Source organism: Plectropomus leopardus, chromosome 12, assembly GCF_026936395.1.
Source record: "Plectropomus leopardus strain MGB_pleo_1.0 chromosome 12, ASM2693639v1, whole genome shotgun sequence".
Classification (NCBI taxonomy): Eukaryota; Metazoa; Chordata; class Actinopteri; order Perciformes; family Serranidae; genus Plectropomus; species Plectropomus leopardus.
In genome coordinates this window covers 510,953-526,722 of record NC_142187.1, presented here as the reverse complement: position 1 = coordinate 526,722, position 15,770 = coordinate 510,953, and the positions used below count along the sequence as shown (strand labels likewise).

General features: G+C 39.6%; 1 protein-coding gene and 1 pseudogene across 2 annotated transcripts in view; one reads left to right on the top strand and one right to left on the bottom strand.

Moving 5' to 3' along the window:
• Nucleotides 1-10,041: 10,041 nt before the first annotated feature.
• LOC121951102 (epidermal retinol dehydrogenase 2-like) overlaps nt 10,042-15,770 on the top strand; it is a 53,344-nt gene continuing 47,615 nt past the window's right edge. The window contains exon 1 of one of the 2 annotated variants that reach the window (XM_042497322.2): nt 10,042-10,331. The gene's annotated coding sequence lies outside the window, so the exon portion shown is untranslated. The remainder of the gene's footprint in view (nt 10,332-15,770) is intronic. The other variant, XM_042497324.2, reaches the window with a different exon arrangement.
• LOC121951859 (general transcription factor II-I repeat domain-containing protein 2-like) lies at nt 12,149-14,289 on the bottom strand (annotated as a pseudogene).

Genomic DNA, 15,770 nt, shown 5'->3' with positions numbered 1-15,770 from the left:
AAAATCACAAAAGTCTATAAACTCTGCATATATGTTCAACTACAGAAAAACTATAGAACAGGCATTTTTCAGCAGCTGCTGGGGCTCTACAGAGGCACACGTTTGCATCACCTGCTGAGAGATCGTTAATCAGGTCATTTTAAGACGACTGATGAGCCAGTTCTCCAGTGATACTGATGACAGAGAGGTTAAACATTCAGTTAGACATTCCTGTTCTATTGTGAACACAGGTATGTTTTAAAGTGAACCAAACAGCTCTGTTGTGAAAGCACCCTTATTCTTGTAACTTATATTCTTATACCTATTTAAAGTATCTCAGGGTCTTGCTCACAAGTGAGGGTTAAGTGGAGCATGAGATGGAAAGGCGGTTTGGTGCAGCATCTGCAGTGATGTGAGAGTTTTGCTGGACTCATGGTTAAGAGGGAGTTGAGCCAGAAGACAAAGCTTTTATCTATTATCTGACCCTCACCTTTGGTCATGAGCTGTCTGGGCAGTGACTGAAAGAAGGAGTTTGTGCATACAAGCAGCTAAAATGAGTTTCCTTTGTAGGGTGGCTGTGCTCAGCCTCAGAGAAGGTGAGGAGCTCAAACATCCAGGCAGAGCTTGACCCTAGCCCCAACTAGCCCCTTCATGTCGAAAAGGGCTAGTTGAGGTGGTTCGGGCATCTGATCAGTATCCTCCTGGGTGCCTCCAACTAGAGGTGTTAGGAGGCAGACCCAGAGCACGCTGGAGGGATTATATATCTTACCTGGCCCAGGAATGCCTTAGGGTCCCCCAGGAGGACCTGGTGTTGCAGGGGAGAGGGACATCTGGAGTGCTTTGCTCAGTCTGCTGCCCCCAATAATAATAAACCCATAATGATAATAATAATAATAATAATAATTTCACACAAATAGCACATGTATAGCAGCAAGCGGCAATGCGGATGTTTAAGCCACCATGAACTATTAAAAATTGAAAGCTGCAAAGGATCAAGACCTTTGACTACACCTACACTAAAGAGAAACAATTTTTATGTCGACTAGTTAGAGGTTCATTCATTTATGTGCAAATCTTTTTCCATTTTTTAAAGATATATTTTTGAGGCTTTTTCAATGCCTTTATTTGATAGGCCAGATATAGAGTGAAAGGGGGAGAGAGAGAAGGGATGACATGCAGCAAAGGACTGAAGCCAGACTCGAGCCTGCGGCCGCTGCGGCAAGGACACAGCCTCTGTACATGGGGAGGCTGCTCTACCAACTGAGCCACCAAGCGCCCCAATGTACAAATCTTTGACACACCACACCCTTCTTTATCAACACTGTTGCCCCTATTAGTCAATTGTGGAAACATTTTGGGGACATTCTTCAACAGCTTAATTAAAATATATATATATATATATATATATATATATATATATATATATATATATATATATATATATATATATTCTACATTATTTATTATTTATTATAAAGAGTGATGCTTGGACAAAAAGCGTTTTGTTTATGGCCAATTGTTGCTCTAGGCCACATGTTTGGAACTGGTGGTGCCTCCTACTTAGAGATTTCAAAATAATTATACACAGGATGTGGTTCCACAAAATATATTTTCAGAGTTTTGTAATGGTTGGACATACAATTTTTGATTTTTGGTCTGATTCATATTAGGCCATGCCTTTGTTGTGCATTTGTAAAACCCCAAGTGGTTTAAATGAAATTCTCAGGGTGTTACACTTAGGTGGATATATCCTGTAAGTTTCATGGTGAGTGGCCCTAAGGTGGAGTAAGGTCTATTGATGTAGTAAGTTTTTGATGACTTTTGATAAACTTGGTCAAATAATGATGACTAATGGTTTGGGATGAAGATGTCAAGAATGTGTTTTCAAAAAGTTCAAAATGGCATGCTGATGCCTCCTGTTAAGCAATTTCAAAATAATTTAATATGCCAAAACCAAATGTAAAAAGTATATATACATTAATTATTTACATATTATGAAATACAGCAAAAATAAATGAATAAATCACCTTAACAACACTCAAACTAAGCTAATCAACATCTCTGCCATGTGACACACACACAGCCAGTGATCAGAGGCCTGTTGTGCTCTATCTGGAGGATAGTTTGTGTTGTTGTGCTGTCTAATTGAAGCAAAATGCTTTTATGCCTCATCCCAACAGGACTGAATGATCCTCATTTCACAGCTGAGAGCTAAATGAACAGCTGTAGACAGAAATTGAGGAGAAAGAAAGAGATGGAAAGAGTAGAGAGAGATGGATAATAATTATCCAAATTGAAAGACATCTGTCTCTATCTGATGTTCAGAGCAATAACAAAACAAAAGCACTGAGGTTTATTGTTTTTGCCAGTAAACAAGCAGAGTATTTAAATGTTCATGAATTTATTTATTTATCATGTGGCTTCTCCAGGTTATGGTCATATTCAGGATATGGTGTTTACATGAGAACAGAGAAATCATATTCATATTCCCAGTATACATGATAAATTCTTACTGATTCCTGGATTCTGTTCGCGTAGGCATGTTTCAAAAATAAATGTTGATGTTTTTAACAGTTAATCTGACATTGTCACATCCTGGAGTTGTTAAACTTAAAATAGATTGTGGCTTAAAATGAATCGGCTTTTACTTTCAATATTTCAGAACTATTAAATGCCAACAGAGTGTTGCAGACCTGGCTCCTCCACCTGTTCACCAGCAACTAAACAAGAGCGTCAAGAAATTTTACACAGGACCTCCGCTTTGACCAGTGTCTGCTTGACACTTTCACTGCCACCGTGCAGAACAGAGCAGTGGATGAGGACTGCAGCTGTGACTGATGGGAGAGAGTTTCATGATGGAGTTCACTGATTTCAAGTAAAATTAGGAACACATGTTGTATCTGTGTCAGCTTCTGCAATCATAAAAACCACAAAGGATTTGTATGAGCTAATGCAACTTACCTGACAATAATATGTCACTCTACTGTGGCTGGGAAGTCGATGTCCACACCACTGTCTCCTGTGGTGGCCAGCTGCTGGTGACCAAGGATGTTTATTTTTCTAAAATAGCCTGATCTAAAGAGCCAAACACACCAAACTGACATCAGAGAACTAGCGGCATCAAAAGTATCCTGCTGTGCATCTCAGCCAAAAAGTTGCACATGAACACACCAAACTGATAGCCAACCAGCACATATGTGGCCCAACAGACCTGGGCGTGTATATATGAAATGCTGAAGGACATTTTCAGGTAGTAACATTGTGGGTAACCAGATAATCAAAGAAGGCTGAGTGCAGGGGATGGGAGATGGATTGATCCCACAAACAACTGACTTTTGTGCAGGGTTCTGGAGTTCACTTCCCATGTGGATGTGAGGGTTTTTTTGTCTACACCTCACCAGCATTTGTGAACAGGAAGTGGGTGAAATACTGCACAGTGAAAACAGATGGAGATAAAACAGAAATCAAAAAGTAAAACTAAGCAGTGCCAATCCAGTATAAACCACAATTTCCTTACTGCGTCCCGTTATTCAAACTCAAATGTTTTCAGAAAAATATTTTAGTGTGATGTTTAACTGTAACATGAGATCCAGCCAGCCGCCATTTTTTCACACGAACCATTCCACATTATGTCACCCACCAGCGAAAGCGTTTATAGGTCTGATCAGGTATATAACATTCTGGTTGTTGAAGCTTTTCTACCTCTTGAGCAAAAGCACCCTCTTGCTCCATTTCTCTCTAGTCATGCAGCACCAATTTCAAAAGTATGTGGATCTTTCTACTGCAGACAGCCTAGTTTTATGTGAGTGATGTCAGTGAAATCTTCTTTTCATACGCGCATTTAAAGGTTGGGATTTCAGAGGCTTGCCTTTGAAATGTTCTGTTATTATCCATGTTTTCTGTAAAAAAGAACATTAAGGAAAATCTCTTGGAGTATCTCTTGACTTTAGTTCAGGTTTTTAAAATCGTTTGACAATGTAATAACACTTGACTTCTTAATGAAAAGTTCAAATTCAAGGAAAAATATTTATGACACAATTAAAATGGTCTCATGACAGCCAATGTCATGACCATGCACTTCTGACAGTTTAATGTAATGTTACAACATAAAGCTGAATAGTTTCTTTCAGTCTGATAATTAGGCCTGCTATGTTCTGTTTGGGACAGAATGTGTAGTCACGCTTAATGTCAAGTCATAACAAAGACTTCAAACAATGTCAACTTTTGGATTTGCTCCATTAACCAGCACTGGCCACTTTTGCATCAGCTTCCAGCACTAAAACTGTACAGCACTGTGATTCTTTGATTTATTGGTTTCTCTCACAGGACTTTTAATGCCTGGGCTGAAAGCTGTAAGTGTCCAGACCTGTAAGATGCTGATTAAAGATGCAAATTTTCAAACAAAACTGATCATCATTTCAAATCCTGAAACTGCATTTCACACAACAGACCTTGAGTGGCATTATTTCTGTTGATTTTGGGATTTACTGTGGTCGGGAGGCGGTACAATAGAGAGTCAGGGAGAGAGACAGTGTGTTGACACAGAAGAACAAAACTCTGTTTCTTAAGGAAAAGGTGTATATTCTTAAAAAATTAGAAACAAGCAATATAAATCTGAAAATATGAATCCATAACATTTCTCCCAGCATCATCATTCAGACCTGTCACATACGTTTCTGATCAATAATGGTCAATAATCGACACACGTGCCATTATTGTTTTAACCACACAAAGGCATTCCTAAATTCTATAACTACCTGTCCTTAATCCCAACACGACAAATACCAACGCTTGGTCAGTGGTGCTCGGCATCAGGTACTGACGGACTGAGGGACTGTGCTATTGCATTATTTGCTGCTCCGAGCATCTACTGTTGTATAAAGACCAAGCAAATCTGAATAGCTCGCACAGACAGAGGATTTTCTCTGTTCATTTCCAATTTTAAACCAAAACTCAAGTGAGTTATTTTAACAACATGTAGTATGTCTCATGATGTTTTAAATGTGACCTGATGCTTGAGACGTTATGTGACATACATCATATGGTATGAAGAGCTTGTTTCTGCTTAATTGCTATTGGGTGTTACAAATGATAGTTATTTATCAGGCCAGAGCACTGCCTGGCGGGAGGACCCTCTTGGAATGCAAAGAATCATCATTTTTCTCCCCAATGAATCGCGTTTTTGGAGGCCTAAACATGCCCAAAACTTATGAATCTTGGTATGCTTGTCCGGCCTGGCGAAAAATTTTGTATTTTGGTGGTTTCAGAAATGGACTTGGCAAAATGGCTCTACAGCGCCCCCCAATGTGTAGCCCCAATGACCAGTTTTCACCTACCATCATGCGCAGACGCACAAAAAAGCCTCTTGGACCCACCAAGTCGGCCATTTTTAAATTTGTGTTATTTTTCTAGAGATTTCGGGCCTCATACTTTAGCCATCTTGTCCTCGAGGATTAATCCGATCGATTTCAGAATTGATGTGTCCATTCTCAACCCCCTGGTGATGAAAAGTTATCACAGGTCCGCGCAAAACTTTTACAGTTTTCCTGTTATGTGGTGTACAATTTTGATGGCTCCCAGATCCTGCCCTGAACACATCTGTACGACAATATTCACTAGTCATAATTGCGCCACCTACTGGCAACAGGAAATAAGCCTTGAGGGACAATTATCATTGGATTTACATGATTTTTACATGGTTTGATCTACAAATGATATACACAAAGATGACATGGAATTTGTGTCCCCTGTGCTGCCAACTAGTGGCTGCTGAAAGTACTACTCCATGTGAAATATCTCACTCCAGGGTCTAAACTCTCTGCGTACATTATCCAACATTCACAGGCATGAACAACCGCTGGAGTCCCACCAGTGTGTCGACATACATGGGGGTGCAAGGGCCTCTCATCGCTGCTTGCAGCTTTAATTGATATTGGGCCTCATGCAAGAAACTATATACAACAAATGTTATCTCTTTTTTTTGATTGTATCCATGATTTGTTCTTATTTTGTTAGTATCAGTGATTTCTGTGAATAACTAATGTTTTCTTATTTTTGTTCTTCTCTGAGATAAGAGAACATTTCAGGAGTGGTCAAGAGTATGCCGACCAAGATAGGAGAAAAAATACTTTTTTTCACAGGCCAAAGTGTTGTCCAGTGCACGCAATGCACCAAAATTCACAGTGTATGCAACATATTGGACTGCATGGGTGCTCGCTGTTACAGCTGAACAAACCTAAACAACACTGTCCTTACAAACAGAGCAATATTTAATCTGAATATTCTGTTCACTCAAAATCAGCAGGATGAGACACAATAAAAAAAACTATGAATGGTTTGCAGCTTTTTCTTATAACTACTTTGTCTTGTCCCTTCACCAAGGTTTCTAACATGGGGGAAACTTAGGATTAGGGCCGAATTTTCTACTCAGACTCACAAAGGACAAGCAGGCTGAATGACGTCTGTCTATCTGTACCTCCATCCTGTTTCAGTACTACAGACAACGCGGCATCAACACTCCACCTTTAATACAGCCACAGTCATGTGTAACCATTTCACCATCTGACAGCACAAACACCCATTGCTTGTGGGGCTTACAGTCTGATACGCCCAAAATATGTATACACCAAAAAAACATTGAACCGCAGAACAGAATACATCACATTAATTATTATTATTATCGCCACTCTCTAAATCAATAATTAGCACAAACACAGCACAGGATAACAATACAAATTGCCTCCTACCGTCATGCTTGTTTGTCTAAAACAGCTCATAAAACATCCACAGACCCATCGACCTAACCTCCCTTGCTTGTTTCTTTATTCCTTGGGTCTCGAGGAGTTCTATATCCTTGTGCAATCCATGACCTCACTAGGGTCTGACTTTGGCCTCCTTAGGGTCTGACAAGCCAGCTAGTTCAGGGAAATTCAACAACCTTTATTGTCTTTTTGCCATTTCACCACAGTTTCCTTCTTGCCAGTAAGGGCAGTCCATCTTAAGTCAAACTGCAGTTTCAAATCACATCAACTCACATGAGGAGTAAAAAATTCCCAAACTCTGCATGTTGCATGATCTGAAGTGCCCCCTCTCCCTCTCTCTCTCTTCTATCTTGTGTCTCTCTTAAAATCTGATTTAAAATGCTTCTAAAATAAGCAAACATTTGTTTTTTGTGTGATTTCAACAGGAACTAAAAAATAACAAGACAGATAACATAAAATATTAGACAAAACTTTATGAACTAACACAGGAGGCACTGATCCTGTTCTGGCAGGATCCAGAAATTAAGAAGAACAAAAGAATAAAGTATATTTACTGCAGCCAGTGGACAACAACACAAACCTTAAGGAAACATTTGTGTTAAGAGCTCAGTAGTTTAAGAAAAACAATCTGACCTCACAGAAAAAAACTTGTTTCAACTTCCCTCCTTCTTAACTTTAGCCTTCTGAAACAGGACCCAAGAACAGATTTGAAAAAGACCACAAAAAACAATGAAGGACCACAAAGAGTTGCAAAGGAACTTCAAAGACACACAACAATGGGTAAAACAACCACAAATGGACACAAAATGACAAAAAAAAGACACAAAATTATCTCACAGAGACAAAATTACCCTAAAGAGACCCAAATAACCACAACAAACACATAACAACCACAAGGAGAAACAAAGTAATCTTAAAGGGACATAGAATCACAAAGAGATGCAGAACAATTACAAAGAGATGCAAAACCACAACAAAGTCTGTTTGTCTTGCCACTATGTAGGACAGGTGGTTGGGCTATTGCAGATCTGTGCACAGGACCACAAAGTCTCATTATCTGCCCATGGCTACAATGTTTAATTTACCAAATCCAGCAATAGCAAAAACAAACAGACATGAAACAAATGAAAAATCTGCCTGGAAACCAGACCAATCTGCAAACTCATGTTTTATTTACTCAGCATTTTGGAGTGGCCTTTTATTTTGACCAGCTCAACACACATATGCGTAGTAGCAACTGATGCTGTTTAACCATTATGATATGCCACACCTGTCAGGTGGAAGGATTATTGTGGCAAAGGTGCAGTTGACTCACTCAAACAGATTTTAACATGTTTGTGCACAAACTGAAGAGAATAAGCCTTTTATGTGCATACAAGGTCTTAGATCTTTAATCCAGACTTGTTCTGTGTGCAATAATGTAAAACACCTAGAAAACTCATCCTCATTCATCCCCTGTGATACACACACACACACACACACACACACACACACACACACACACACACACACACACACACACACTTTGTCATCTGACATCTGTTGAGAAGATCTAAGCGTATCTTATAAATCAATCAGCCCGCTCTCTCCCCATAACATCTGGAGGTTCTGCTGGAGATTAATTATTATCATTAAAAATTAATATTAATTTCTGTCTTCCTATCCAGTCTAGATTTGGATAGATGATATCAGCCACCATCAACAATATAACTTTATATTAACAGTTCAATCAAAACATACTTAGGGATAAGGTGTATTGATTTAATGTTAGTTTACTTTGAAGGAAGTCATTCTTCTTGTGATCCAAACTTTCTCTTAACCCTCACCAAGAACAAAGCAATGAAAAAAAAAGTATTTTCTTTGGACTATAATGACATAAATCAATGTTTATTCTTTTAGCAGACCCCATAATTTGTTTGTTTTTAAATATCAGCATCTACCAAATGGTTGAGAGGCAATTCATGGTCATGATAAAACACACAAAAAATACTAATAATCCAAATTACTAATCATGTATTGTTATAATCCTGTTAGTATACCAACATACATCAATTTATTACCATGGATTCTGTAGTATTACTACTAATATTATTTCCTGGCATATTTACCATTAGAGTACTTTTAAAATGTCTCAGAAATGTTGAAAAAATCATACTGATATAATTTCTTTTATCAAATATGGTATATGATGGGATTACATGAAATATATGGTATTAACAACAGTGAATATTCATCCTTTTTTCTTTAAAAAGAGCAAATTTATTATCTTAACATCACTGCTTTTACCATAAAAGGCCAGCTCAACTGTCTTGTAAAACATGGTTTTAGACAGTAAATAGACAGCATGTTAACATACATACCACATAGACAGTTAATAACATATTTTCACTATATATATACCGGATACATCAGAATCAGAATCAGAATCAGAAAAAGATTTATTGCCAGGTATAGTTAACACAATACGAGGAATTTGTTCTGGTGGGTTGGTGCAACATAAATATAGAAAAAGAAAACAGATAAGATAGAAGATACATATATAAAATATAAAATATAAAAAGTACGAGTCTTACAGTGCAAAACAAAACAAGTAACACAAGTAACAGTGTAACAGTGCAAGAAACAGAACCATGGAATTAAAGTATATACAAGAATGGTTGGAGTGCAAGATATATATTGATATTTACATTGAAATTCACATTTATACAGGTTTGAGTGCATCAAAGGAATCAGATGATGAGCAAAAAGCATATAGTATTCATTTATTTTGGTATTGATTTTTCGTTTTGATTGATCAGAGGCAGTTATGCTGTGTCATCTGTAGCTCCTGCAGGAGGAGTTGGAAGGCACTACTGCATAGAGAGAGGGATGTCTGGAGTATGTTGCTTAGCCTGCTGCACCTGTGACCCTGCCACAGATCAGTGGATGGAGATGGATGGATGGATGGATGGAGGGATCGCTATTATTTAATAAATTAATATGTCTTAGTTTGATTGATTAGATTTCTATTCAAACAACAGTCACAAACACAGATTTACCAGTAGAAAAATGATAACTGAGCTACATAGACAGTAGGCTTATAAAATCTTATTCAAACTTCTAAATTTATTGCATACTTATTTTTTACTGTTTGCTTACTCTTGCTCCACTGATGTGAATGACTGATAACTCTCATGTTTTATGTTGTGTTTACATTTAATTAAAACCGTGAAAAAGCATACTCACTCCAAGTCCCACAATACCTTGCGTGGTAGAGGAGACATGGCGAGATGGGAGCGGTCGATTGCCGATCACGTGACCCATCCGGCTTCTCCGGGATGTGTGTGATTGTGTGTTCGATGTAGTAACGACTTTTTCCTCCTCCGGAGGCTACAAAAACGGAGCCGGGCAGCTTGTCGAGGAGGCCCGCAAACACGCAGTTGGCCCGTTCACTGGCTCCGGGACCTTCCTGCTGCCTCTATCAGCTTCCGTGTGACAACAATTGTGTGTCGTAACGGTGTCCTGTGTACAGAGCAAAGGTCTGTCCTCCAGCTGATAGAGAGGGGCAGCAGGCCGATAACCAGCGCGCAGCTCCGCAGGACTCCACTGAAGGTAAGGCAGCGCTCCGCTCCTATCTGTCACTTACTTGACATTTTTTGCCTAAAGTCGTTGTTTGTCTTTAGTTAATCGCTGGGTGATAACTGTTAGAGGAAGTGGCTTTGTGATGAAAGTTTCTGAAGTAGCTCAATCCCTGAGAACACACAGTGCATGTTTTGGAAGTGAATGACCCTGTGATTCCACGTGTTTTAGCGCTGTAACACTGTTCACTGAAACTTAAAACGTCACATTTAACAGAACATGTTATCGTTTTTTATCCCATGGTCTGTTCGGCCGAGATCACTACTGAAAGTCAGAGTTGGCTTTCTCTTCAAAGTGTAAGTGTAATGTAATGTCTCAGTAAGTGTTAATTTACTTGCAAGGTGGGCCTTAAAACAGTGGTGGAATGTAAAGTAGGCTATATTTGCTTGGTACTGTACTTAAGTATTAATTCGAGTTACTTGTACTTTACTTTAGTGTTGTTTTAAGCTATCACCTCATAGCCAACTGCATTTAAGAGGGAATTATTACTCCTGTCCATCGTCAGCAGCACAGTACATCCATGGTGATAACTTCTCAATGTTCTTTTTCTTTGCACACGATGCTACCCAGCAAACGGCAGCTGCATTCGCCTCATTTGAGCAGAACTTTTCCCAACTTAAACAAAAAACAAAACACTACAGGAAACTCCATAAACTCGCTCGAAATACTCTCAAAATTTACTCAGTTATCACATTCTATTTTTTTCAGCCACTTTCGCCACACACTCCAACAACCACTTCTTAGAACTAGGGCTGTGATAGTATGGGTTTTTTGTCACCGTGGTGATAGAACAACGTATTACCACAGTTTCGTGGTTTACCGCATCTGCACCAGCCGCTGCGGGAGTCTCCGTCTTTGTATATAGATACAAGATACAAGTGAAATAATCAGACACACAAGAAAGACATCCCTCATCAGCCTGGTGGACTGTTCCTGTCCCTTGCGCAGGGGAAGCTAATGGAGAAAACAGTGGAAAAGTTTTTTTTTTTTATTTACCATTATACATATGGAAGAAATTTAATGACAGTAACTAAACACAATGTACTATGGATCTAATATATTTCATATCAAACACCATATGCATTTCTGAAACTTTCACCAGGGGAGAAAATGCGATGATGACTCTTGCACATGCTCCTGTGGAGATTACTGCATATGTGCTTGCGGACCCCCGCTGTGTCTACAGCCAGGGGCCCCTCCTTACATATGCTAATTTGGTCAGAAAGGGGTATTTGATAGATGTAAACATTGTAGTGTTTGTAATCCAGCAGCAACACAACTCCCCTGTATATGTATATGAGCAAATGCAGTATAGCTAACGCTAGCCAGCAACCTTTTAAAACCCTCTAGAGCAGTAATTGTGACATTAGAACATTAAGAGCTAGGATCTCAAATGATTGTAATTACTACAAGCACTAGTTTGGGGCTGAGTTTTCCACTGCACAACAAGCAAGTAGTTAGGAGAGGAAAGAGTGATATGAGCTGCTACAAGGAGCAGCCCCCTCTGTTGGCCAAATCCAGCACAACCATAGATGTCAACGTGTAGGCTCTGCTAATCTGCCCCTGTCTTTCTGTAAAATAATATTCCACTTTATGGTCTGTTTTTTGACTGAAGGAGGCCATAGAAATTAAGTTAATGCGAAAGTGCCAAAAAATACAGTTCCTCTATTGTTCAACTGAGGCTGGCTCCAAAACAGTCTCTCCCCATAGACCAGAGGTGTCAAACTCAAATATACAGTGTGCCAAAATTCAAAACTTGGACAAAGTCGCGGGCCAACATTGATATTTATTGAAAAAATGAACCCGAACAAGTTCAAACAATATGGAATAAGCAAAGCTTGATATAACTTTGTATTGCACACATGCAAAATTGAATTTCAAAAAAAAAAAAACCACATCAATGGCATTCATTTCTTAAATAAAATTTAAATAAAAATCGTATGCCTCTTTTTTATTTGCAGCCTTCTTTAAATTTAAATTTAACAGTAATCTTTTTCCATAGGCTAATAATAAATTTAAAAATAAAATAACAATAATAAACCAATCGACTAATAATAATATCCTTCAATGAACGTGCAACCATTCAAGCCCATGCCTTGGACTAGCAAGAAAAACTGCATAAAGACAACTTTAACTGTAGCTCTGCTACACACTGATCTACTCTGTGTTCAAGCCAGATACCTGGCATCTCTTCTTGGATGCTAGTTCATCAATATCTGGGCTCGGGCTCTGAGCTGAGGAAACCCTCAGGATGGCGCAAAGGTGTTCATCTGTCAGACGACTCCTGTGAGATGTTTTGGTCAGCTTCATGGAGGAGAACAGTTGCTCACATAGATAAGTGCCGCCGAATATGGAGAGCATCTGAGCAGCTTGGGTGCAGAGCTGAGGCATTTTGTCAGGGATGAAATGTGGAAACTGTGCGGCACCCACAGCATCATACTCTAACTTCAGCATGTCACTACACTGAAGTTCAATCAGCTCCATTTGGAGGTTGGTAGGTGCGTTTTCCACGTCAACTGCAAACAGATTACTAAACAGTTTAAACCTACATTTCGGTACATCAAAGTCGGCAAATTGCTGGGTAAACTCGGCGCAGAATACGCTGAGTTTTTCAGCAAACTATGCACATGGGAACACAGCGGTAGAGATCTGTGTTTTAATTGTTTGGCAGCAGGGAAAATGGCCCAGGTTTCCTTGCAGCATCTGATTTTCCCACAGGCACAATTTCGTTTTAAATGCCCTCACTGCAGCGTACATGTCTGTGATGATACGCTCCCACCCCTGAAGCTACAGGTTCAGCACATCGAGATGGCTCATGATGTCACACAAATAGACCAACTCACACAGAAACTTTTGCTCCTGGAGCTCTGCTGTGTCTTTCCCTTTGCTTTTCAGAAACTGACATATTTCCTCGTGGAGCTCGAAACAGCTGTTCAGTACTTTTCCTCTGCTTAACCATCTCACCTCTGTGTGATAAGGCACGTCTGCGTATTCCGAACCACACTTGAACTGGCGGTGATTTAAACCTTTGGCTCTTATAAAGTTAACTACTCGTGTTACTTTGGTCATAACATGTTCCATCTGTAGGGCTTTGCCACACAGTGTAAAGTTAAGTTGCAGTCAGCTCACCTGCACAGTTCTCCTCCCGTGTCTTCTCCCGTACCCTGCCCACCACTTTACTTTTTTGACAGCACATCGCTGACGCACCATCTGTCATTAATCCCACGAGTTTATCCCAAGTCAGCTTAATTTAAGTTACACATTTGGAAACCTCTTCAAAGATTTCCTTACCGTGGTTGTGCGATGAATTGATTTTAATTCCAAAGTTCCTCCGTAACACACAGATTTCAGTCCACTGCACGGATGTAGACTGCCAGCTGGGCAGTATCAGATGTGTCGCTGCTCTCATACACAGCAAGAGAGAATGCAACAAAATATTTTCCCTTTTCCATCAGCTGGTCATATAGATTGGTGGCAAGATCACATGTGCGATCAGCTACTGTGTTTCTGCTCAGGCTCACATTTGAAAATGCTTGCTTTTTCTCTGGGCACACGAGGTCACAAACTTTCGTCATGCACTTTTTTTACAAACTCTCCCTCATTGAAGGGCCGGGCTGATTTTGCAATCTCTGATGCCACAATAAAACTCGCCTTTACAGCAGCCTCACTTTGTGATATTCCTTTTTTGAACATAGCCTGTTGTGAAACCAAACTTCTTTTCATCTCCTCTACTTTCTGGCACCTTTGAGTCATGTCCTTATACTTGTCGTGGTGTTTCGTTTCATTCGTGTCTTCTAATGTTGTACTCTTTGGTTATAGCCACGTTGGCTCCACATACAAGACAAACAGGTCTGTCTTTTACATATGTAAACAGATATTCTGCCTCCCACCTATCCAGAAAGCTCCTGTTTTCTGCCTTTCTTTTTGCCATTTTTGGGATGGGTAGCACGGTGCCAGTAGCAGCATGAGGCCATGACTACTGTCAACAGAGGCGAGGGTGTTTATGGGTCCTGTATTGATTGACATGCCAAAACATGAGCAGAGCATTCTTGGATTTGTAGTATTAGCGGTACCTGCGCTGTATAATACCGGCGGGCCAGCTCTAGTAGTCATTTGGTATTGCCTCGCGGGCCAAATATAATTACACTGCGGGCCATATTTGACACCTATGCCATGGCAGCCCATGTTAAAATGACCAACTACACAGCACAAATAAACAGCTTTACAGTCTGGTACAAAAAACAGAAAAAAATGTTTTGGTCTATGGCTACTGTAACGTTTTTCACTTTATGTATACATATATATATATATATATATATATATATATATATATATATATATATATATATATATATATATATATATATATACACTACCGTTCAAAAGTTTGGGGTCACTTAGAAATTTCCTTATTTTTGAAAGAAAAGCACTTTTTTTTCAATGAAGATAACTCAAAACTAATCAGAAATACACTCTATACATTGCTAATGTGGTAAATGACTATTCTAGCTGCAAATGTCTGGTTTTTGGTGCAATACTTACATGGGTGTATAGAGGCCCATTTCCAGCAACTATCACTCCAGTGTTCTAATGGTACAATATGTTTGCTCATTGCGTCAGAAGGCTAATGGATGATTAGAAAACCCTTCTGCAATCATCTTAGCACAGCTGAAAACAGTTTAGCTGGTTAGAGAAGCTATAAAACTGACCTTCCTTTGAGCAGGTTGAGTATCTGGAACATCACATTTGTGGGGTCGATTAAATGCTCAAAATGTCCAGAAAAAGAGAACTTTCATGTGAAACTCGACAGTCTATTCTTGTTCTTAGAAATGAAGGCTATTCCATGCGAGAAATTGCCAAGAAACTGAAGATTTCCTACAACGGTGTGTACTACTCCCTTCAGAGAACATCACAAACAGGCTCTAACCAGGGTAGAAAGAGAAGTGGGAGGCCCCGCTGCACAACTGAGCAAGAAGATAAGTACATTAGAGTCTCTAGTTTGAGAAATAGACACCTCACAGGTCCTCAACTGGCAGCTTCATTAAATAGTACCCGCAAAACGCCAGTGTCAACATCTACAGAGAAGAGGCGACTCCGGGATGCTGGCCTTCAGGGCAGAGTGGCAAAGAAAAAGCCATATCTGAGACTGGCCAATAAAAGAAAAAGATTAATATGGGCAAAAGAACACAGACATTGGACAGAGGAAGACTGCAAAAAAATGTTATGACGGATGAATCGAAGTTTGAGGTGTTTGGATCACACAGAAGAACATTTGTGAGACGCAGAACAACTGAAAAGATGCTGGAAGAGTGCCTGCCGACTTCTGTCAAGCATGGTGGGGGTAACGTGATGGTCTGGGGTTACTTTGGTGCTGGTAAGGTGGGAGATTTGTTCAGGGTAGAAGGGATTTTG